This window comes from Mixophyes fleayi, chromosome 9 (genome assembly GCF_038048845.1).
Source record: "Mixophyes fleayi isolate aMixFle1 chromosome 9, aMixFle1.hap1, whole genome shotgun sequence".
NCBI classification, from domain to species: Eukaryota; Metazoa; Chordata; class Amphibia; order Anura; family Limnodynastidae; genus Mixophyes; species Mixophyes fleayi.
The window spans coordinates 48,072,297-48,097,799 of record NC_134410.1 but is presented as its reverse complement, the minus strand read 5'-3'; the positions used below and the strand labels follow the sequence as shown (position 1 = coordinate 48,097,799).

At 42.4% G+C, this 25,503-nt stretch overlaps 1 long non-coding RNA gene across 1 annotated transcript in view; it reads right to left on the bottom strand.

The window, feature by feature from the left end:
* Window positions 1-595: 595 nt before the first annotated feature.
* LOC142100812 (uncharacterized) overlaps window positions 596-25,503 on the bottom strand; it is a 68,061-nt gene continuing 43,153 nt past the window's right edge. The window contains exon 3 of the long non-coding RNA XR_012678919.1: window positions 596-634. This is a non-coding gene — a long non-coding RNA (uncharacterized LOC142100812). The remainder of the gene's footprint in view (window positions 635-25,503) is intronic.

The window sequence follows — 25,503 nt, the reverse complement described above, 5'->3', positions numbered from 1 at the left end:
GGGGATTCACCACTAATTGCCACTGATGTGTTGGCACAAGAAAGAGATCTTGCGTTAAATATGTTAATCACGACTCACATAGAATACTGCAAACTGTACAGTAGGCCCACCAAAATGCCCCTCCTGAGATGGTATAGATTGATAATTAATATTTGCAGCAGTTGTCTTACACCCATGGTCCTCACTTTTGCCCATACTTCCCTTCTCTCCCGAAAGGTCCAGGTGGTTCCAGATTTTAAGGCAGTCCGTGGACTCTCTAAGAGCACACTCCTTCCCGGGTGCTGTGCAGAGACCAGGCTTTTGACGCTATTAGCATCATTATGCACCGCCCCTGACGAGCAATTGCTGCAAATAGCGGCATTGTATGACAGGGGATGGGGTCATGGTAACAAGATTGCGTCACTACGCCATCTCCCCAATTGTCACATGACAACCCCTCCTGGATCTCCCAGAGGGGAGACTGGAAAGTTGGCAACTATGCTTTTGTCTGAGCATCACTTTAGGAAATGGCTCATCCAATAACTATAATTAATCATCCTGTAAGGAGGAATAATAAGTTATAATGCCAAGAAAACTATCTATTCATGGTACATACGTGTCTGCAGATTTTTTGTCAATTTTCGTAAAGTCGACTCTGTTAGACAAAAGTAAAAAGTTTTTAAAAATCTTCAAACATGTAAAACAAATGTTAAAGCAGCTTTCCAACTTCTATTTACTTTAGGTTGCTTACATAATTTTCAGCAACATTTACTATATACATTGCTTATTTTTCTGCCTTTAGTCTGTACCCTTGAGCCATATCTTTATATCATTTAGCAGAGTTCTTTGTTTTTATTTCCCTTGGATACAATAAAAACTGTGTTTTGGATACAACTGTATCTAATGTAAATAGTAAAGCAGAGCAGTATTGTGTCCTAGAGCTACAAAACTAAACACTGTGGGCCTGATTCATACTCGGACATAACGTGCATGTAAGTTGTGTGTTTTTAAGTGCACGGAACTTGTGCGTAGTTCCGACTATATTCAAATCCAAATCTCAAGTTTCCATCTGACTCTGGGTGTAAGCGCGCTCTGTCTAAACAGTACTTGTCATAGGTAGACACACAGAACAGACTGCAGTACACGTACATGTGTAAGTACAATAAAAACTTATACTTTAGCAAAATATAAAATAACAACTTTTAACAGTATAATTATATATATAAATATATGTTATTAATATAATATTTAAAATAGTTTTTTTTACATTAATTACATAATAAATATAGTTTCAATGAGTACTGTGCTTACAATGCGTTTTAATAGTATATCTTAGTTACATACAGTAGTTCTGTGGTAGCTAGTGGCACCCATACTTGTAATTTCTAAACCAAAGACTATGCCGTGTCAGTCATCACTGTCAGCATAGTCGGCAGTTACATCTGTCCTGTAGTGGGTGCAAAAGATACGGCTGAAAACAAGCGCACTTCCTACAAACACAGGGCTTGAATCGGTTGCATCATCGTCGTAAAGCCCTAACTGAGCATGGCCTACATTAGTCTACACCTTCCCTCCCCTGTTCCACCTCTGTAGTCATGATGAGTCAAAAGGGTCATTGCATTCATTGGCATAATGTCCATTTGTGTTTATGCGCAGTACAATTTCACGCAAAATACGCTACGTATATGGACAATTCACATCATTCAGGCCCCACCCTGCTATGCAAGGACGTGAGACGTCACAGAACTGTGGGCCTGACAATGTGAATTGCAGCATCAAGAAGGGATAGGGTAATGCGATATTGTATTTCCTACTAACACAGTCAGTCTACTTCTCTACGCTTTGTCTACGCTAATGTCGGTCATAAGTATAGACACTTGTGTGCCTGACATCTGGTGCTAATGTTACTAGGAGTTGGTCGCATCTTGAGATGAACATATGTACGTAAACAGTGTATGCAAATAGTAGTGTGCACCTAGCCAATATGACACTGAACATATTGATAACACATGATAACATGGTATCCTTAAATACATGCCCACCTTAAATACATACTTTTTTATACTGTATACGGCATTAGAACTGTACCCTGAATATAAACTCAGGGTGTACAACAGTCATTGGTCAATAGTATAAACCAGCGACTCTCTAGGGGATAAATCGACAAAAACCTAGAATTTTGGCAGCTATAGTATTGTACTCTGATTCCTTTTAGGGAAAGTAAAGCAAAAAAAGGAGTAACCTTGCACCTTGGCAAAAACATGTTGCATTGGAGGGGAGGTAAATTTAAAATGTGGGGACAGATTTATAGTTGGGGTAGGGCATGTCCTGGATAAACTTTAAATTTCAGTATAAAAATAAAGCTATCAAGTATTTGTGTGCAATATGAAAAAACAGCCAGTATTTAATTTATATGCAAAATATTAAACTAATTTGCACCCCCTGCTTTGTAACATGGTTTGTCCAGGAGAAACCGTACTTGTGACTGGATGGACCTCCTATGCCTCCCTGTCCGTGTTTACTGGGGACTGGCTGGGCTTGCCTTGGCACCGTCTCCTATCTGTGTGCCAATTGCACCCCTCAATTTGCAGTAGGTGGGGCATGCTGCTTCTACCACTAGGCTCCTTCACCGATGCCTAGAGTCGCTTCCTTCTGGGTAGCTTTTGCTGCTACTCTACCCCCTCGCTGCGCACCTGGTACCCCTGACCTCTTCCTTTAGATCAGGGTTCAGGTTGGATGGTTCCCCCTGGCTATCAAACTGGCCATTGCTGCTAGGTAGCGGGCAGAGCGTTGGTACTGGAATGCTGGGTCCAGTGGTGGATCTACCATTGGTGCAGCAGGTGTGGTGCACCGGGCCCATGGAGATAATAGGGCCCGCTGCATGGGGAACTAGTAAGCTGTGGGCCCCCATTACTTCCTCCCCGCTTCCCTGCAGCAGGGCCCACAACTCACTAGTCCCGCCTCTAGCTGGGTCCCAACTTCAGAACAGCCGGATAACGGATTAGATTGGTCTAATCTGTAGCTCACAGGAATTACAGTAAGTATTCCTACCTGATCCAGCCACAGATCTCCTTTTTTGTCTTACTCTCCTTAATTAATCAGGCCCTACGTTGTCATCATACTGTGCAGGGGAAATACTGCAGAGCACACATACTACATAGTTCCTCATGTTGTCTCTGAGTAGGACATTCGGTCAATGGCTAGACATTCATTTGTTTGAATATTCAATTGTAGACAATATTATTAGGTCGACAATTTGACTGATGACAGTATTATAAAGTGTCACCCAAAATAAAAGATACAAACAATAGAGTACACCATTATTTTGTCAGAAAAAAATCAACTAGTGTAAGAATATGCTAATGTTAATCTGGTTTTCCCATATATGAAATGTCCAAGTAGTAAAATATAATAACATAATTACCGGTTTTCAGGTCTTGCCTCTGAAAAACAAAATTAATAATTTAGAATATGTTTACTGAAAACATTTGTATAAAATTGTTAGGCTGCTAGTGGTCAGATAACGAACCTGCAGAACTAATAGACGGAGGTCTTCACCTATAGCAGCCGCCTTTCCCGTAGAGCTAGACGCGCTCACAGGTACTCGGATGCCCCCAGGACTTAACTCCAATGTAGTGTAGGTTCTTTATACTAACCGCAGCGCAGTCCCGGAGACAGTACAGATGGTAAAGGATGGTCAGACGAAAGCCAAGGTCAGGGGTCACTTGCAGGGTAGAAAATGGTCAGAAAACATGCCAAGGGTCAAGGTCACAAGCAGAACAGCAAAATCCAAGACAGGTCAAAAGGTCAGGGTCACAGGCAATAAGGAAAGGTCCAGAAAACAGGCAGAAGGTCAGAACAGAAATCCAGCAGAGTATCCAGAGCAGGTCAGCACAAGTACAAAACTAAGAAGCTATAACCGACAAGGAGGTTAAGCCCTCCCTGCCTTAAATAAGGCCATTGGCCAATCAGGGCTTTGCCCTGTAACAGACCACAGGAGTAGGTAAGGCCCTTAATTAATTAGTTTAATCAGCCCACAGGCTGTATTTGTTGCAGCACATGCGCCCGGCTGCTCTGTAATGCCGGGGTTTTAGAATTTTCGACGTCTGACCGTTGCCTTGGCAACAGTCGGGCCGCAAAACCAGAAGTGACGCCCTGGTCATCATGGCGACGGCGCGGATGTCGAAACAGAGAGGAGGAGAGTCGCGGCGGTGCCCGTGGCTCCTGACAAAAATCAATGTGATTTAGTAATGTTACTGACATAAACTAGTGTAACACACCCTAACAGAACGTACCTTTTACAAATATTGTCCTCACCTATAAAAGTAAGAAAAAATGAGTAAGTACAGAATGAACATAAATACTTAAACATGTAAACTGCCTTTCACCATTCCCATATGTTAAGTAACTTACATGAGGCGCTTTATCCATTTTTTACTTCACACTGCAAATAAAAAATGGATGACCTTATGGGTTTTTGCCCTATGTGGATGAATTTGGTGTTCGGGGTAAGGGGGGTTTATTATAATTGCAGCATTCTAAGGAAAGTCTGGCATTCAATCAAATTCTTCATTTATCCATCATTTATGATGCACCGTAGGCGACCCTAACTAACAGCATTTTTCAGTGTCACTGAACTCTGCAGCACATTGCAGTTAGTGACTTGACTGGTAAGCAGCAGCAGGCATCAGAGTCATATCCTGTCTCCGAGCATGGTACAAGCCTGTCCTGATCTAGTAAACACCAAGTACCAAAAAGAAACCAATTTTAAACAAAGTATTTATTTGATACATATGGTAACTAAAGCCCTTTTGAGGGACATAACTGTTTCTGCTGATGGGAACCTGTTAGGGATGCCCATATCTGGACAACAATAAGATAAACAAAGATCATTTATAAAATCCCCTTTATACATCCAGCTTATAAAACTAGCATTATATTGAGGGTGGAATTATAAATAAGGTGACATAATATGTAATAAATATTTTTTATTTACTTCTATGCAGAGAATACACCTGGTGGTAAGGGAAGGTGGTGTTATAAAGGGTGTGGTATAAAACGGGAGGACTTTAAATGAGATTATGACAAAGTTTGTTATATTCATAAGAAAGTAAATCTTGGAAAACTATTAGTAGTAATAGCATTGCCCTTATGTTAATATCACCTTATTTCTAATCCTCTGACAAAATTATTATTATTATTATTATTTTTTTTTTTTATAAATGTTAGCTGATAAAAATAATAATCATACAATTATGTTGTATGAATGTGTACAAATATGCATTTGTTTGTGTGTAGACATAGTAATGGTCTTTGGGGCATATTCAATTGTTGAATATCCCTGCGGCGTTAAAACTATTACCGTAATAGTCAGCTGGATTTCAGTTTGCGGCTCCCTGAAATCCAGCGAGAAAACTACCGTAATAACGGTTATTACGGTAATAGTGCACGGAGCACGAGATTTTCGGCGTTTCCGCCAACAATTCAATATGCCCCTTTATGTTTAATGAGATATTCACAATATGTTACAATGTTGCAGTAGGTTTATGCAACCTGTGGCTCTTTAGTAGTTGTGGCTGTACAAGTCCTGTGGTCCAAGGGGACTTTTTGTAGTTATTATTGTGCTATGACTTAGATTACAGTTAATGACTGGAAGATGGCATTTTATATATGGTACGTGTAGGCCTTTATGTATCTAGGTATTTATAGTGGGAGCCATTGGTTTTGTTTCTCATATTATTTTGAAAATATAGAAAACATAATAAATTGTCATTGCTGTTGAGAACTGGCCAGCCTAGATCTGACATATGATAAGGATGTAATAATTGACTCTTGATTCCCAGGTCAATGTTATAATAAACTCTCACATTCTCAATAACAAAATGATTAAAATGTTAAAAATGTATCACTCACGATCTTGGCTTTTTCTTGCTTTAATTTTTTTTTATCTGCTCAAAAGGTAATTTCTAAAGATTGATAGAAAAAAAGTTGAAAATCATCTTCAGTAAAATGAAACATATCCTATCTGGAAGAGCTAGAACAATACAGTATTGATAATTCTTATGTCTGTAGTATTTTTGGCCTGATGCCACTGAAATCCAAGGAGGTGCAATACAAGAGCAGAGGGGGCGGAGCACCATGATTCATGTCATTTTGCCTGCCCCCGCCCCCCCAAAGAAATGGCAGCGATTTGCTTCAAGGTCCCCAGCCCGCGGGATGCAGGAGAATGGCTCTCTCTCCCAGAAGTCCCAGGGGCAGGCTAGGCTGGAGGGAAGGGGGGCAGTACCATAGTGGCTACCTTGGGCTGGGTCACTGGGCCACCTGCATTTGCTGAGTTGATGTTATGCCCAGGGGAGTCCCTCAGTCAGTATTGGCACCAGCTCAGTAGGGCACGGAATCTAACAGCCTCTCGGGTCTTTACCAAGAACTTCCGTAAGGCAGGAAGGGCTTGGCTGCTGAGAAACTGCAGGTCGCGGCCCCTACTGAGTTTACAGACGTGAGTAGTGGATAGACTAGCAGAAAGGTAATACGAAAACGGTACCTAAGGCAGGGTCCAATGTGCAGCGGGGATCCTTCCAGAGGTTGGTGAGGGCCGAGCCGGGTCTTGTACACGTTAGCAGATGTCCGTCACGAAAAAGGAGAATCCAGAGTAGTGAGGGCCGAGCTGGGTGGGTCTGGTACACGTTAGCAGATGTCAATCACGCCAAAGGGAAATCCAAACAGAGTAGTGAGGGCCGATCCAGGTCTGGTACACATTAGCAGATGTCCGTCACGCCAAAGGAGAATCCAAAGAGAGTAGTGAGGGCCGAGCTGGGTGGGTCTGGTACACGTTAGCAGATGTCAATCACGCCAAAGGGAAATCCAAACAGAGTAGTGAGGGCCGATCCAGGTCTGGTACACATTAGCAGATGTCCGTCACGCCAAAGGAGAATCCAAACAGAGTAGTGAGGGCCGAGCTGGGTGGGTCTGGTACACGTTAGCAGATGTCCGTCACGCCAAAGGAGAATCCAAACAGAGTAGTGAGGGCCGAGCTGGGTGGGTCTGGTACACGTTAGCAGATGTCCGTCACGCCAAAGGAGAATCCAAACAGAGTAGTGAGGACCGAGCTGGGTGGGTCTGGTACACGTTAGCAGATGTCAGTCACGCCAATGGGAAATCCAAACAGAGTAGTGAGGGCCGAGCTGGGTGGGTCTGGTACACGTTAGCAGATGTCCGTCACGCCAAAGGGAAATCCAAACAGAGTAGTGAGGGCCGAGCTAGGTCTGGTACACGTTAGCAGATGTCCGTCACGCCAAAGGAGAATCCAAACAGAGTAGTGAGGGCCGAGCTGGGTGGGTCTGGTACACGTTAGCAGATGTCCGTCACGCCAAAAGGAAATCCAAACAGAGTAGTGAGGTCCGAGCCAGGTCTGGTACACGTTAGCAGATGTCAGTCACGCCAAAGGAGAATCCAAAAAGAGTAGTGAGGGTCGAGTTGGGTCTGGTACACTGGGAAAATTCAGGAGATGCAGGAGAACACAGAGAGACTCAGGGAGCTAGAAGATAGGGAGCAGGAGTCAGGAACTTAACTTGTTGCTCTGACACAGGGCTTGTGTCAGAACGCGATATATATATAGGAATAGAGGCGGAGATTGAATTCCCCGCCGAGGGTCACATGATCTGTGCTGCCGCATCCCGGAAGCAAGAGGCGGCCAGCAGCAGGAGGATCGATGAGAGGTGAGTATTACAGTTGAGTCTTGCTGTCACTCACCGGACCGTGAGTGCCTCTTCTCCGGTTATTAGGAACCGTGGCCGCCCGCCATCCTGATGGTCTGCGCATGCGCAGCCTCCATGAACCCTTCAGACCTGTTGCTTTTAGTTAATTGGCTGATCAGGCAACACTCCCTATTTAAAGCACCTGTGGTCATTACCTCGTTGTCTGTTCTTGGAGTCTCATTCCCTGTGAGTCTCTGAAGGTGTTGCTGTGTTTCTCCTCGTGTCTTCAGCTCCAGCTGATTCCTTGCTATTACATTGCCGGTTTCCAGACCGCTTCAACTCTCCTGTGTTTCATCGTGTCTTCAGTCCCAGCTGATTCCTGACTGCTGCATTGCCGGTTTCCAGACCACTTCAACTCTCCTGTGTTTCATCGTGTCTTCAGTCCCAGCTGATTCCTGACTGCTGCATTGCCAGTTTCCAGACCGCTTCAACTCTCCTGTGTTTCATCGTGTCTTCAGTCCCAGCTGATTCCTGACTGCTGCATTGCCGGTTTCCAGACCGCTTCAACTCTTCTGTGTTTCATCGTGTCTTCAGTCCCAGCTGATTCCTGACTTCTGCATTGCCGGTCTCCAGACCGCTTTAACTCTCCTGTGTTTCATCGTGTCTTCAGTCCCAGCTGATTCCTGACTGCTGCATTGCCGGTTTCCAGACCGCTTCAACTCTTCTCTGTTTCATCGTCTCTTCAGTCCCAGCTGATTCCTGACTTCTGCATTGCCGGTCTCCAGACCGCTTCAACTCTCCTGTGTTTCATCGTGTCTTCAGTCCCAGCTGATTCCTGACTGCTGCATTGCCGGTCTCCAGACCGCTTCAACTCTCCTGTGTTTCATCGTGTCTTCTATTCCTGCTGACCTCCACAAGAATCATCACTGCTCCACTCGTGTCAAGTTCTCTGCCTGTGTGCTACACAGACACGGATTACCGCTACCACTCTCCTGTGGCCTCTACTTGTCTCGGCGTTCAGCCGCTCAGCTATCCCTGTGTTTCTCTCGTGACAGCCTGCTAAACTGAATCGCGGTATGCTTACCTTCTATTGACTTTACCAGTTTATTGCATATCCGCTTGGACTGTGTTCAGCTCATCTACGGAGTCCTTTATCTCTCGAAGTTATAGATGCTATTGACTTTGTCTCATATGACCTGGATCTCAGTAGTGACTTTGTATCTCTCAAGCAGCGCTAGTCATTTGCTATTGTATTATATATACCATTTGGAATCAAGTTCCTTGTGCTCTCCGTGTTACCTTTGATGTTCCACTCATCTACCCTAGTGCCTATCCTCACCTATATAGCAGTGATACAACTTGCTGAACGCAGACCACTGACTCCCTGTTTCCTATTGGCACCAGTTACAAGTTTCCTCACTATAAGCAGTGGTACAACTTGCTATACGCAGACCACTGACTTCCCCGTTACCTACTTGCACCTGGAACCAGTCCCATCACTACAAGCAGTGGTACAACTTGCTGTACGCAGACCACTGACTTCACTACCTCCTATCGACTCCTGGACATTCCTCTCACTATAGCAGTGGTACAACTTGCTGTACGCAGACCACTGACTTTCCTCACGTCTTCACGTCCATCAAGATCCTCGTGTTCATATTGTTTAACCAATAACCTGTTGCTACTAGTCATAGACTTTCCTCTAGCATCCTCTCACCATCTGCTGATTCTCCTGTTCCGCTAGTCACCCTGCTACCAGAAGACCACTGTGTGCATACACTACTCTGGTAAGACTACATCTGGTGATATCCTGGGCAGAGACTCCTAGTGCCCCCAATCAAGTAAGACCGTGGTCATTTCTGCTATTATTTCATACTTCTATTCATTACATATATATTGCTGAGTTTATACTTATAAATGATGTCTCCAACTTAAATTGCATATTAATTTTGAAATTAATTTAGATAGTAAAACGAAAGATTATCTGTAAGTAATTGTACAAGATTCTGTTTGTTAACTAAACCCACATATTCTTACTACACCGCAGAACTTGCTGTATTTTGCTTAGTGGGATATAGAACCACAATGCTACGGGATTTTATTTATTTTCCCTTTAAAAGTATTAACTGGTCAATAAATGTTATGACCCTGTCCCATGTGCCAAGTCATTGATTTGTATGAGTAAATAAATGCCCTGCTAGCAGTAATACATGGTGCGGTACATGCTTTCACCTTGTTCTGCGTGGTTTCAGATAACAACACTTTTATTTGACAGCTGAAAGTGCCTTTATATTTGCATATTGCACTTTATTTTGCAGGAGATAAATTATATAGATATTGTTTGTATTTGTTTGAACAATTTTGAAGTCAGCAGTTCTGCATAAGGCAGCCACCCCTATTTCAGTGATTTTGTTTATACCTATCAGAACAACTATCATAGTGTTGTTCTGTAAATATACAGAAAAGTAACGTATTGGTTGGAGGGTAAATGGATAAGTGAAAATACTGCACTCTGTAGACACAGATATTAAAAAATTCAATACAATAATGTACATTACCTTAACTATATTAAATAAATGGTTATTTTTAATGAGGCCTCTTCCTTTACATTGTAACAAATAAGGAGAAAAAAAGAATTTCTGGCAAGGGTATATTTTTACAAAACTGTAGCTTTTACCAGGTCTAATACAGATATAGTAATTGACTAATTACCTACCAAAACTTAATAATCCAGATATAATGACTTTCCCTAGATCCAGTAAGTGAATTAAATCTGGATTTCCCTAGACATGCCAGGTGTATTATAATAACTTCTTACCAGTATTCCTAAGTATAAATCGGGTATTTACAAATAGGACTTGAAAATAGTGTAAATATGACTTTTAGAAACATTACTATGTCCCGGCCACTAATGAGAATATCAGTCATGATTGTCAAACTCTTTATATATATATTTACACCTAAGCCAATGAAATGGTTTGTTTTGTAAAAAATAATAATACATAAGAACATAAAAGTCTTCTGACAGTAATGCCAGATAACAGAACATTTTCCATACTACTTCCTCCAGCAAGTCATCATTTAAGGTTTTTCCTATTTAAGCCACCTGGGATAAGTAACAGAAAGCCATTTGATTTCCTAAGCTATGGTTTTGCTAATGTTTTTGGAAAATGATAGCCGAGAAGGTTGAGCACAGATAATGTCTTCAAGTAACAGAAAGTAGAGAAAATATAGAAGGAAATGAAGATGAGGTTTGGAAATAATAGAAAATAATTAGGGACAGGATTTGAGCTTCGCACAAAACATACTTACAGATCAACTCGCAGTAGAGAAGTGAAAATTCCAAGGCCCAGTGTGTCACATGCTTAGACATGTGATGTCATAATGTTCAGGTAAAGTGAATGAGTGTGACATCATTGTGTATCAAAAACATCAATCATCATCTGCTACAGAGGCTCATGAGTTTATTAAAATAATGCTTATTTTCTGTAACGGGAGGGGGGGCAAATTGTGAGGAGGGCAAAACATTAAGGGGGATTTACTAAAAGTCACTTTGTAGAAAAACTGATATAAATCACTAATTTTCAGTGATTGGAAGGTTGATTTCCTGATTGTAGAATCTATTAAAGGGAATGCAACCTATAAATCACCAATTTTCCAAACCCTGAAAACAAATTGCCAGACATTGCAAAAACACTGAAATCACCCATTTCTCAGGTGAATCTATGAAAGATCAATTTAGTTAATGCATCTTGGAAATAGTAAAAAATGTTTTTAGTGATTTCAGACACTCTAGATTAGGTCAAACCAATGAGCTAAATTTGTATGCATGTTCAATGAGACCATGCATTTCAATGTTGTTTCCACACACAATCTTTTAACCCTGTTAAAATATTGAGGCCGATAAGATGAATGGGAAAAGCTGCATCTATGAAGTTTTCCATTTCTAGCCAAATAATTTGGCATTTGTACATCATGCTGGAGTTCTTGTGTGAATTCCAAACAACCCTGCAGTTATTGTGTGTAAACATATTGCCAGAGCACCATTTATTGACCCCCTCCCTCAAATACATAAATATTTAAAAGCTTTTATTTAAGTGATTAATCATCATCATCATCATCAACATTCATTTAAATAGCGCCAGCAAATTCCGTAGCGCTTTACAATTGGGAACAAACATTAATAAAACAATACTGGGTAATACATACAAACAGAGAGGTAAGAGAACCCTGCTCGCAAGCTTACAATCTTTGGGACAATGGAAGTGTGAAACACAAGGGCACGTGCTACATCATAATGCACACTGGACCAGCTAGAATGCAAAGGTAAAAGTATTGAGTAGGCTGTGTGATCAATCACACAGCAATGTTGGTCAGAGGGTTGTTGTCTTGTGTTAGCTGTGTAGAGGGTGGAAATAGGGTAACCTAGGGAGATTACGATGGTGGTTGAGGAATATCATAAGCTTGCCTGAAGAGGTGGGTTTTCAGAGAACGCTTGAAGGTTTGAAGACTAGAGGAAAGTCTTACTGTGCGAGGGAGGGAATTCCACAAAGTGGGTGCAGCCTGAAGAAAGTCCTGTAACAGAGAATGGGAGGATGTGATGTGAGTGGAAGAGAGAAGCAGATCTTGTGCAGAACGGAGGTGTCAAGTTAGGAGATATTTTGAGACAAGTGAGTAAATATATGCCGGTGCAATTTTGTTGATGGCCTTGTATGCTAGTAGAAGAATTTTATATTGGATTCGTTGAAATACAGGCAACCAATGTAGAGACTGACAGAGTGTCTCAGCAGAGGAATAACGGTTTGCAAGGAAAATCAATCTAGCCACTGCGTGCAGAATAGATTGTAGGGGTTCAAGTCTGACTTTGGGAAGACCAGTAAGGAGGGAATTGCAATAGTCGATGCAGGAGATGATTTGTGATCAGAGATTATTCTGTACCTGGACGATTTTTTAATGTGTACACCATCCTTTTTTCTACAGCCGCGGTTGTTTATGTTTGTTTTTGTTTTAGCTTTGGTTTTCAATTTAGTGTTGGTATTCTAACCTTTTTTCACTCTACAGGGTGCACTTTATATTCTAGAAATTGTTACTCCAGCGTATACTTCCTATATCGATCACTGTCAATTGTATTAAATACAGTGTTAATTTTTATATTGTGGTCTGTCCTACTTCACTCAATAGGAGATCCTCCGATTTATTATGTTTTTTACATCATCTGATTCTTAACAGCGCGACCCCCATTTGTTGTTTACATGTTAGAACATCGACTTATAGCAGCTCCCTTCCCTAATAACCCTGTGATAAACCTAACTATTGTGCCATCAATAAGACAACTCAACATCCCAAACATGATTTTCAAACAAGAACCCATGTTGGCTACACTGCTAGTGTAAATGGAGTAAAGAAATTAACTGACAAGTCATCCGCACAAGAGAGTTAGAAACCAGTGGAAAAAACATATCAATTCAAACAAAATAAGTCTATGTTTGTTAATGTTGAAGGCAATAAGGTTAATTTTAAAATAAAGTGCAAACTGTGCCTGCAACAATCGCATAGATTGTAAGCTTGCGAGCAGGGCCCTCTTACCTCTCTGTCTGTATGTCTTACCCAGTATTGTTTTATTAAGGTTGATTCCCAATTGTAAAGCGCTATGTAATTTGCTGTCGCTACATGAATAAATGTTGATGATGATATTAGTTGCATGTTTGCTGGAAACAAGGAGCGATGGTCTATGGCAGGTGTGGAGCAGGAGAGCAAACGGAGCCACTTCTGAGTACTAGAGAGATCTGACTCAAAGAACAGGCACCTTACCTGTGGAATAATTGACTTAAATAATCTCAGGGATAATTAGTCTCCAAATAAGTGGTAAAAGGAGAAGGTGAAAAAAGCTGGGTTTGCATATGCGCAGTCCAGGAAAGCAGACTGGTGGTGCCAGGGGAAGCAGCCGTGCCATGGAGCGGGCAGGATGCTCAAGGAATGCGGGCAGGTGAGTGCGCTGGAACCTGGGCGTTAGGTCCACGGGTCTGACGTGTGACAGTACCTCCCCCTTTAAAGGTGGGCACTGAACACTAAGGACTGGCATTCCTGGGGAACTTGGCGTGGAATCTCTTAAGTAAAGAGGGAGTGTAGATGTCTGAGGAAATTACTAAGGAGCGCTCTTCAGGACTGGAGCCTTTCCAATCCACTAAATTTTTAATCCTCCCGCAGGAAGTTTTGGAGTCAAGGATTTGGCTGATTTAAAATTCTTGTTCTTGTTGACATTCAACCAGCGCGGGAGGAGATGATGGATGAGAGAAACAATTGATGACCAGAGGTTTCAAAAGCGAAACATGAAAGGTGTTGGAAATACGGAAACATGGTGGAAGCTTTAATTTAAAAGAAACGAGCTTGTGATTTCCACTGCTGTTTGATTTCAAGTGCTGTTTGTTTAAAGTGTGGAGTTAGATCCAGTAAGGATTGCTGTGCTGTGTTGAGTGATATAGTTTGGGGAATTATTCTGTGTGTTTATTGAAGGGGATTCGTTTTTCTGTGTGTTTATTAAGTGTCCCTTTTTTCTTTTTCTTTTTTTTCACTTTTTTCTTTTTTTTTCTTCTTTCTGTTAGAGCTAGTGGGTGTGGTTTAATTGCATAAGTTGATACAGTTGGTTAGTGCAAGCTCTATTTAACAGGTGGTGGTAAGCGATTTCATTGAGCTTGTGATTTCCACTAGTGTTTGATTTCAAGTGTGGAGTTAGATCCAGTAAGGAGTTGAATCCAGGAAGGGGTTTAATCTGGTAAGTGGCTAGCAATGGTTAGTACTCTCGAGTTCACTGTAGGCTATAAGAAGTTAGGTTAGCCATAATAAGATGAGTGGTAGCAGGCTGGATTATCTCACTCAATGCATATATTGTCATATGTTTGCACACTTGGAGCAAGTGTTCCAAGGTTTATACCTCTGTGAGAAATGTGAGCAATTGGTCTCTTTGGAAGCCCAGGTAACTGATCTAAAGCAGACCATTGCAACATTGAGAGAGATTGCCAACCTGGAGCAGAGTTTACAGCTCACCGTTGATGCATTAGCTGAGCAGGGTGGAGCAGAGGCAGAGGAGGATGCACAGGTAGGCTGCTGGGTAACAGTTACTAGGGGTAGCAGAGGGAGAAAGAGGCAGGCCAGTTCTGAGCTAAGCAATCCCAGTAGATTTGCCTTATTGGATGAAGATACTGTGGAAGGCAGTTTAGAATTGGTACAGTTGGATGAGACTGCTTCCTCTAGCAACCAGGGGAACGGTCTCTCCAGCATAGAGGGGACCAAAGTTACTCAGGGACCCAGGCAGATTGTGGTGGTAGGGGATTCAATTATTAGGAAGGTAGATAGGGCAATTTGTTACCGGGACCGTGCATGCTGAACAGTGTGTTGTCTCCCGGGTGCTCGGGCTCGGCATATTGCGGATCGGGTGGACAGATTGTTGGGAGGGGCTGGGAATGACCCAGTGGTTTTGGTGCATGTTGGCACCAATGACCGAGTTAGAGGAAGAAGGGGTGTCCTAAAGGATTATTTCAGGGACATAGGTCGCAAACTTAAGGCAAGGACATCCAAGGTAGAATTTTCGGAAATACTACCTGTGCCATGCGTTAGTCCAGGGAGGTAGCGGGAGGTTAGGGGAGGTTAATGCGTGGCTAAAAGATTGGTGTAGGAAGGAGGGTTTTGGATTCCTAAAGCACTGGGCTGATTTCTCGGTCAGTTGCCATCTTTATTGTCGAGATGGATTGCACCTGAATGAGAAGGGGGCTGCAGTGCTAGGGGAGAGGATGGTTAGAAGGTTGGAGGAGATTGTAAACTAGGTTCCGGGGGGGGGGGGGGGGAGAGGTGCAAGCAAGTATTTATGGGATAGACATTGAGAGTAGTAAGGAGGAATTTAACAAGAGTCAAGGGGGTGGAGAGGGGGGAAAGGGAAGCATAGCCGATAAGGATAGGCCCTTTTTAAAGCAAAAAGAAATACCTAAGGGAGGCAATAGACTTAAGTGTATGCTTGCTAATGCAAGAAGCCTGACAGGTAAAATGGGGGAGTTAGAACTAGTAGCAATGAATGAGCAGTATGATATTATAGGAATTACAGAGACCTGGTGGGATGATACACATGACTGGGCAGTCAACTTGGAAGGCTATAATCTCTTCAGGAGGGATATGTCTTTATATTAAGCCAGAATTAAAACCAAGTATTCAGGAAGTTATATACGAAAATATTGGTGATAATATAGAGGCATTGTGGGTGGAAATATCCAGCGGAGGAAAAAGGTCAGAGAAGTTGCTGATAGGTATATGCTACAAACCGCCCGATATTAGTAAGATTGAGGAAGCCCAACTTCTACAGCAAATTGAAAAGGCTACACAACTAGGTCAAATTTTAATTATGGGGGATTTTAATTATCCGGACATTGATTGGAGTACTGAGACCTGCGGTACAGCTAGGGGAAATAGGTTTCTGAGCACGCTAAAAGACCATTACATGTCCCAATTAGTAGAGGAACCAACTAGGAACTGGACTATACTGGACTTAGTAATAACAAACAATGTAGATGTAATATCAAATATTCAAGTAAGGGAGCACTTGGGAAACAGTGATCATAATATGGTCTCATTTGAAATTAGTTTCCAGGAGCAACCGTATAAGGGATCAACTAAGACTTTAAACTTTAGAAAGGCAAATTTTAATATGTAAAAGAAGTAAGTCTAAACCAATGAGGCTAAATAAAAAGGTAAGGGAAGAAATGCAAAGGAAGAAGCGTGCATTTAAATTGTTTAAGTCTAAAGGGTCAGAGGAGTCCTTCCGTAGGTACAAGGAATGTAATAAAACATGCAAAAAGGAAATTAGATTGGCCAAATTAGAAATTGAAAGGCAAGTTGCAAAAGAAAGTAAGACAGACCCCAAAAAGTTTTTTTAAGTATATAAATGGTAAAAGGATTAAAAAAGATAATATAGGACCCCTAAGAAGTGAGATGGGTGAATTGATGAATGATACTAAGGAAAAAGCACTTTCTTTTCTTCAGTATTTACTAGAGAGGAACAAATGGTAGGAGTAATACATAAAAATGGAAATGAAACCATACCATTAATAAATACTTGGTTGTCAGAGGAAGAAGTTCAAAGGCGACTGAAGAATATTAAGATAAATAAAGCTCCAGGTCCAGATGACATACACCCAAGGGTCCTTATGGAGTTAAACTCGAAAATAGCTAAACCGCTATTCTTAATTTTCAGAGATTCAATCTCATCAGGCTCAGTACCAAGGGATTGGCGAATAGCAGATGTGGTGCCATTGTTTAAAAAGGGGACGAGATTAGAACCAGGGAATTATAAACCTGTAAGCCTGACATCAATAGTGGGGAAACTACTGGAAGGTATCTTAAGGGATAGTATTCAGGATTACTTGGTGGGCAATAAAATTATTAGTGGGAATCAACATGGATTTGTGAGGGAAAGGTCATGTCAAACTAATCTAATTAGTTTCTATGAGGAAGTTAGTGGGAACTTAGACCAGGGCAGCATAGTAGATGTAGTCTACTTAGATTTTGCAAAGGCCTTTGATACAGGTTTTAAAAAATAAGGGAACTGGGTCTAGGAATCAACATTTGTACTTGGATCAAAAACTAGTTAGAGAATAGGGAACAGAGTTGTGATAAATGGAACATTTTCTAATTAGTCAAAAGTCTTAAGTGGAGTACCTCAAGGTTCCGTGCTGGGGCCACAACTTTTTAATTCATTTATTAACGACCATGGTGATGGTTTAGAGAGTAAAGTTTCTATTTTAGCAGATGACACTAAACTCTGTAAGATCATAAAATCAGAGCAAGATGTAGCTTTTCTACAGAGCGACTTAAATAAACTGGAGGCTTGGGCGGCCAAATGGAATATGAGGTTTAACATAGATAAATGTAAGGTTATGCATTTAGGGATCAAAAACAAGAACGCAATCCATAAATGAAATGGAATTAATTTAGGAGAATCTATAATGGAAAAGGATTCGGGAGTGCTCGTAGACAGTAGACTTAGCAATAGTGCTCAATGTCAAGCAGCAGCTGAAAGGGCAAACAAAGTATTGGCATGCATAAAAAGGGGCATAGATGTGTCACGGGCCGCGGCGGTACTCACAGCCGCCGCGGCTTGCTTCCTGCCTGCCCCAGCGTCCCAGCCATCACCATGACGACCAGGACGTCACTTCCCTCCAACTCCCGACCGTTGCCGAGGCAACGGCTGGATGCCCAGCAGTGTAGCGCCGCGTCCCGGCAACAGGGGACAGCCGGGCGCGTGCGCAGAAGGACCTAATAGCCTGCTGGCTATTAGGCTGTAATTATTTTATTAGTGCTCAGAATCGGTCAAAAAGCCATACAGGCTGACATATTGTATATATTTGGCCTGGTTTGGCCAGCTCAGATCATAGTGAGTGATAAAAGCACTACTGGATAGTAGGATAGTGCAGTTGTTGAGACAAAAGAGCTCTTGGACATCCAACACTAGTCGATGTAGATAATGTGTTGTTTACTTACTCGGATACCAGGGTGTGTTTCTTTTGCTGATGTAATAATTCCCAATCCACCCTGTGTCTTATAATTCAAAACATTATTATACAGACACACAGCAAACAGCTCACACAACACGACAGCCTTAGCTTGTTCTCCAAAAAATGTGCCTTTTGCAATAAGGCACAAATGAACATTGATCTAAGTGTTTTGCTGAAGCCCTGGCAGTGTGCCAGACACTGTTCATTAGGGGGGTTGGAGGGTCCAGGACAAGGGGGGTGAGAGGGGGCAGGACAAGGGGGGTGGCAGGGCAAGGGGGGTGGCAGGGCAAAGGGGGTGCCAAAGGCACGGGCAAACGAAACACAATAAAGATGGGCTAGGCTCGGATTAAGGAGGGGGGAGTCAACAGACGGACCAGGGAGGGAGGAGTCAACAGACGGACCAGGGAGGGAGGAGTCAACAGACGGACCAGGGAGGGAGGAGACAACAGACGGACCAGGGAGGGAGGTGACAACAGACGGACCAGGGAGGGAGGAGACAACAGACGGACCAGGGAGGGAGGTGTCAACAGACGGTCCAGGGAGAGAGGAGACAACAGACAGACCAGGGAGGGAGGAGACAACAGACGGACCAGGGAGGGAGGTGTCAACAGACGGTCCAGAGAGAGAGGAGACAACAGACAGACCAGGGAGGGAGGAGACAACAAACAGACCAGGGAGAGAGGAGTCAAAAGACACACCAGCGAGGGAGGAGTCAACAGACGGACCAGGGAGGGAGGTGTCAACAGACGGTCCAGGGAGAGAGGAGACAACAGACAGACCAGGGAGGGAGGAGACAACAAACAGACCAGGGAGAGAGGAGTCAAAAGACACACCAGCGAGGGAGGAGTCAACAGACACACCAGGCAGGGAGGAAGGAACAAACAACTCGGGTTGTGGGCTGGTGAAAGAATAATTTGAACTGGGTGAAGGGAATGTGCCGGAGGTGCGTTGGGAGTGGGCATGCACGAGCTCACCCAGGAGTGTTGCTATGGTAGACATTGTGGTGTTTAGAGTATCCATTTTGCTGTTGTGTGTGCTCATGAAAGTGGAGAGTGTAGTATTGAGAGTAGAGAGTTGTTGGTCCGTGCGGTGTACAGTGCTCGCTATTTGTGCCAGGTGAATGTTCTGTGATACAGGGGTGTCTTCAAATCTTTGGGATGCGAGTGAGAGTGTCTGCACCCTTAAACGTTCAGCCGGATCCAGCTGAGGCTCCTCCACACCACGGGCAACTTCCTCCTGCACCTGTGGAGCCGGCTGCTGTTCAGAATCTGTAGACAGAGAAAAAGAAACAATAAGATATTATATTCAAACAGTAAGGTAAAATATTATATTTGTACTAATATTTAGCCACGCGTGATGTAGCATTGGAAAAGTGTAAGCTTACATTGAATGTGCTAACAGCCCTTGACAGTCCACAAAAGCAGACATTGTCACTTATGGTGCAAGTTTTTTGTAAACGAACAACATATAGAGACATTTTGTCTTCAGTGTGTACATTTCATTTCCTACAATGTGATAGGCAAAGTCATTGTGCAATTAAAGTTTGACATCAGACACATCCGGAGAGTTGACACATTTGCACATACAGACACAAACATTAACAGACATTAAATAAGGAAACTCATCATGTACCTAGTGGAGCATCCTCTCCTGTTCGGGATGGGCTATAGCTAGTGTCTATGTCACCCACCCCAAAGATGTCCACCATAGCAATTGCTGCCCTTGCATGCTCCTCAAGGGGTGTTAACACAATATCCATTGGAGGACCCCCACCAGTCCCTTGGGCATGCTTGTGCGCCTGCACAAGCTTGCCTTTCAGACGCCCTTCATAGTCTGCCCATCTGTGTAAAAGACAAAGATTATGGCCTCAAATAGCTGCTTAATAACCTAAAAATAAACATCACTGTGTACTTTTGCTATTCACACCAAATTTAAAAACAAATACACTGTAAATGTGTGGTCCGTTTCCAGCGTGGATAATGTTGAAAACTGTACATGTGAATGTGAAAAAGTGGCATGATGACATTTTTAACAAACTAAGGGCCTGATAGATAAATGCTTTATAGACACAAGGTGGTCGAAGCTCACAGTTGACTAACTACTACTATGTCACAGTCTACATACATATACATATCTATATCTATCTATCTATATATATATATATATATATATATATATATATATATATATATATTAAAAAACTACTATACACAGTCATACAACTTAAATAGGGCTTTAGGACAAACATTTGCTTAGTACCGTTTCTGGACTTCCCGCATTCGACGCACGTAGGGCGATATTTCATTTATAGCGGCGGTTATTTCGTGCCAGTGGCGTTGGCGCTCATGACCAGTTATCTGGCGCTCTTCGTAATGAAATTTCTGGTGCACTTGACCCACTAGTACTTCCAGCTCCTGTTTGGTGAAGTTGTTTTTGCGGCGACTTGGAAGCCCTGGGGCCTGTTCGCCACTGGGGCCTGCATCAGACATATTGCTATTGAAAAGAAAAGGAGTGTATTTATTGGCAATGCAAACAGTCAGGTGCAATTAAAGATTGTAAGCCCATCCACCCCCTTTAAGGTAGCATTTAGCACACTTCTACCTATGTATCAAGCACATGCCCCTTAATCTAATAATTATTGTTGGTTCAATATATCACCATCAGTGACTTAGGCCACTGTCTTTTTACATCATTGGCCTACATTAACTACTTAAACATGATGCTAATACTACCACTCTCCACTTTAAATTGTCAAACATTGTTTATCACGTTGTCAACCCAGTAAAGTCATTACTATCACATTCTACATTTCAGAGTGGAAACCCAAAAATGTGATTCGTAATGTAAGGTGATTGCCAAATACAGGCTCCACCAGGATTAATAGTGTGGACTACAGATATATAATTTGTTGCATAAAATTAAACAGGTGCCTAGATACATTTGGAGTCATGTGACCATCAATGCTAGATTCACCTTATTAGTGTGTTTGTTATTGAGAAGGTCATTAGCAGAGTGTAGCATTAAATTGTATAGTTTGCATGTACATTTTGAGGCGAAGGGGTTTGGATTTAAAGTTTGTCTATGTAGCAAAGGCACACATATTTTATTATTCAAGCTGCATCCATTATGTGAGTCACATGAACAGGAATGAAAGCCAAGTCCAGGTGGGTTTAAAAGCATGAGTTGATTAATAAACCAGGTGTACACTCTCTTCCTAAGTGCAGAGCACAGAGTACTCGTCTCATCCGCGACGGGCCCCATGTTTTTGGTGGAAGAGGCAACGATTACACACACAGGTGTCAGAAAGATCCGCGTGTGATGTTAGCGCGCCCATACGTGCTGAGAGAACCAATCACAGCGCAGTATACTTCCATTTTGATAGCTTGCAAGAAAGAAAATGAGGGCAGCTATATTTTCTAGACGCGAGCTGCGAGTGCTCACCGAGGGCATAGATAACGTGCCCTCGGGGAGATATGTCTCCAATGAAATCAAGCTGCGGGCATAACAGAGGGTCCGCAGATACCTCTGGCTGCGGTTTAATAAAAACAGGAGCATAGTCCAACTCCAAAGGCGCTGGACCGACCTCCGCCGGCGTCAGCCACAGCTGCTTCAGGAGCTACACCAGGAGATAATTAGAAGTGAGTTCTCTATTAATCGCCCAAAACACGTGTACATATATATCTTTGTTATTTATTTGAAAATATGTTCACCCTAAATCACTTGACATGCACTACCACTACATATCAATGTGCCAGCACACTATAAAGGTCATTCCCCTTCCAATGCACCCAACTTGCTTTGGCTCCTGTCTCCTACATTTGTCTGCTGACCATTAACTTCCCTAAATGTTTTGGGGATAAACTCCTGAACATTAAGGGAGGTTTTTAGAATCAGCCTTTCCAATTCTCTTGACCCCAGTGCTGTAACTTGCTGACCTAACCTTCAGAACAGATTGGAGTGGCAGATGTTTTGTTAATAATTCCAAACATTTGAATGGCATATTTTAAAACCCAAACTCCTTAGCGTTTATAGGAAATATTTGTAGGTCCCATAAGGTGGAAACAGATTACCTAATGTACTATATATAGCTAATCAATCCTTAATTAACTGGCTATTTACAATGAGAGGTAGTCCCAACAAAGGCTGATGCCAAAAATATACTCATCATCCAAAGTATTTGATATCCCTCCACTAATTCAGTGGCCATGTACAGAGAGAACTAATTCACATCATTACCAATCCCATGGCAGTTTTCTGACTTAAATTCCCTAACATTTCAACACAGACTACTGGTAATTTGTTTACAATCCAAATTAGCCACCTAGTAGTATGTTTGGGGAGTGTGGAAGTGAACACATGCAAGTATGGAGCAAACATGCAAACTCCACACAGATGAAGCTAGAATAAGGGGGCTGACTCATTAAGGATCTTAAATGAAGAGGTATCTTATTTCATTCTCCAGGACAAAACCATGTTACAATGGAAGGGGTGCAAACTAGTTTTCTGTTTTGCACATAAGTTAAATGCGGACTGTTTTTTCACGTAGCACACAAATACTTGATAGCTTATTTGTACACTGAAATTTAAAGTTGATATTTGTGTGCTACATGAAAAAACAGTCAGCATTTAACTGATGAGCAAAACAGAAAACTAGTTTGTTAGTCTCAAACTCCTGACCCCAGTGCTATGAGAGTAAAGTGCTAACCACTAGGCCACTGAGATATTCCACATCCCTATACCAAAAACAAAAATTTGTGACAGGTCATGTGAAATGCTTTGTGTTCATCATGTTTAGCTCCTTGCTTTGGTAGTAGCTAATATTAGTTTCTGCTGCCAATGCTAAGTTTATTAAACATGTATGATCAGCTGATTGTCATAATACTATTGGTTTATTAAGCTGGTGATTGTGCTAACAATTGCCTTTTATTTTTGTCTTGTTTCCAACAGTCCGGGCACGTTGGGAACGGCGGCAACGCCGTCGGGCGGTGAGGGAGGCGGAGGAGGACCAGCTGCAGCAGGTGGCAGTCCAGGCGGAGGACGAGGCCGAAGCCTCCCCAGAGACAGTGGGGGAGGAGCAGGACAAAGGCCAGAATGAAGCGGAGGAGGACTCCCAGCCTGCCGCCCAATCCTCCCCCTCCTCCTCTGGGGCGGCTGAGTGGTCTTCTAAGGAGCCAGACCCAAACCCAGAGGTCCACCAGGACCAGGAGGCCGAATGGCAGCTGCTGGTGCCTCAAGCGGATGAGGCATTAGGAGCTAGTAAGTCTTTTCAAGACAAGCTTTTTGGATTATGAGACCACTGCACATTTGCAAAAATTGTGACTAATCCCTGCTGGAACACATGTTGATTAAAAAGTGACATGTATGACACAGGTTGCAATGATAATTGACATCCAAATGTGAGTTTGTGTAAATAAGAAAAGAACAGCCATAGCCATCTTAACACATGGTCACACAGGGCAGGGGCAACACATACAGACGGTCCCAATTGACTTGTCAACTTCTCAGTATATAGTGTTATAGATTTTCCATGAAATTAACAAACAAATCTCTTGCAATAAAGCGAGTTAACGTTTGGGTTGAACACTTGATTATTCCTTAAATTTTATAAATTACTTAGTACTGTACCACCCCTGTCTGTATGATTAAACAAATGATTTTGCAATTAGATTTGAACATATTTGCTTAGCAAAATAAAGGGACATGTTAGATTTTCAAAACGTTTATACATTAATGTCTGCTCTTCAGCAGACGTTTTATTTGGCAAACACTGAATTTGTGGGAGTTTGCAATAAGTATGATCTAAATTTTCAGACACATTTTTAACTGTTTGCTGTGAGTTATTGTGTAGGTAGGGCATCAGTGTAGTGTTTTTGCCTGGGGCCTATAATGCTGTTAAGACCACCCTGTCCACGGCCCTCTCCCGGGGCACACCAGAATGTAGTACATCTCTAAAAATGTGACACCAAAGCCTTATCAACGTGTAATGTGCGTGCAAATGGTTTTGTAGCTAGAGGTCTAACAATTTAAATGAATCTAACAGTACACATCTCTAATTCCTGTTTGTTTGGCAAAATAGGCTTACATGTATTTCATAGTTGCCTACTCTCCCGGTATGTCCGGGAGACTCCCGAATTTTTGGGAGTTCTCCCGGACTCCCGAGAGAGCAGGCAAAAATCCCGGATCCCGAAGTTGCCGCTGTTGAAAATGGCGGGGGGCGGGGCTAAACATGGCATTGTGGCCCCGCCCCCTGCTTCGATTGGCTAAATTTATAAGATTGACAGGGGCGGGGCCTAACGACGCACCACGCGAGGCCACGCCCCCTCGACGGACCCCCTCTCGGATAGCTGCCTCTTAAAGTTGGCAAGTATGATGTATTTAATGTTTTTTTTCTGGACTCTTTCAGCACACATGGAGGAAGCTGACAGTTGCCCACTTCCCCCCACCAACATTGTCTGAGATCAGGGCAGAAATTTCTGCTTATTGGAAAAAACTAAAAGACCTGCAAAAAGAGAAAGAACAATGTTTTGCAGAGCTGGAGGCCAAAATGGACTACTGGTCTACATTATATGCCTAGTTTTTTGTTTTTTTTCATGTAAATAGTTTGACAGAATAATGTACATGTGTTTATATTTGGGATTATTTTTCAATTTATATAAGTTTTACAAAAAACAAACTTGGTGTGTGTGTCTTTATTCATCTAATTATCCAACATGTGGGTGTAAGGACAAAAGAGATTGTATATAATAATACAAAAAGAGTAACATTTAAATAAGATGGTTTGTTTAGAACTCCATCATCATTTCTCTAGCAGAAAAGAGGTTGTGATTTGCTGTTTGCATGTCATCCAAAAGGAACATGTGCCCTCCACCAACAAGCCACCCCTGTAAGAAGTATGGCATCTGTAGGCGCTGTGTGCAAGATAAATTGCCAAAGGTGAAATGCCCTAGCTACTTTACAATTTCCCCAAATCATGTGTCATTGTAGTGATAGTCCAATGTTAAGTTCAAGTATCAGAGCTAAGCCAATCACTCATTGGAGAACATGGAAACTGTACCCAGAAGTGGCGTCAGTGGTGTAAGGCAGAAGTGCAAGCGTTACAAAGCTCCATGGTACTGGAGTGTGGTGAGCGTTCTGCTTGGATAAAGCAGAGCACATCACCTAACCTGTATGCCGTGGATCCAGGTGAAAGTCAGTTTGCAGGCAATGTTGCATTTAACTCCAAGGAGGCTGTCCCCTACAACCCCCCCTCCCCTCCCCTCTTAATCCAAGTATGCAACGCAGATACGTATGCG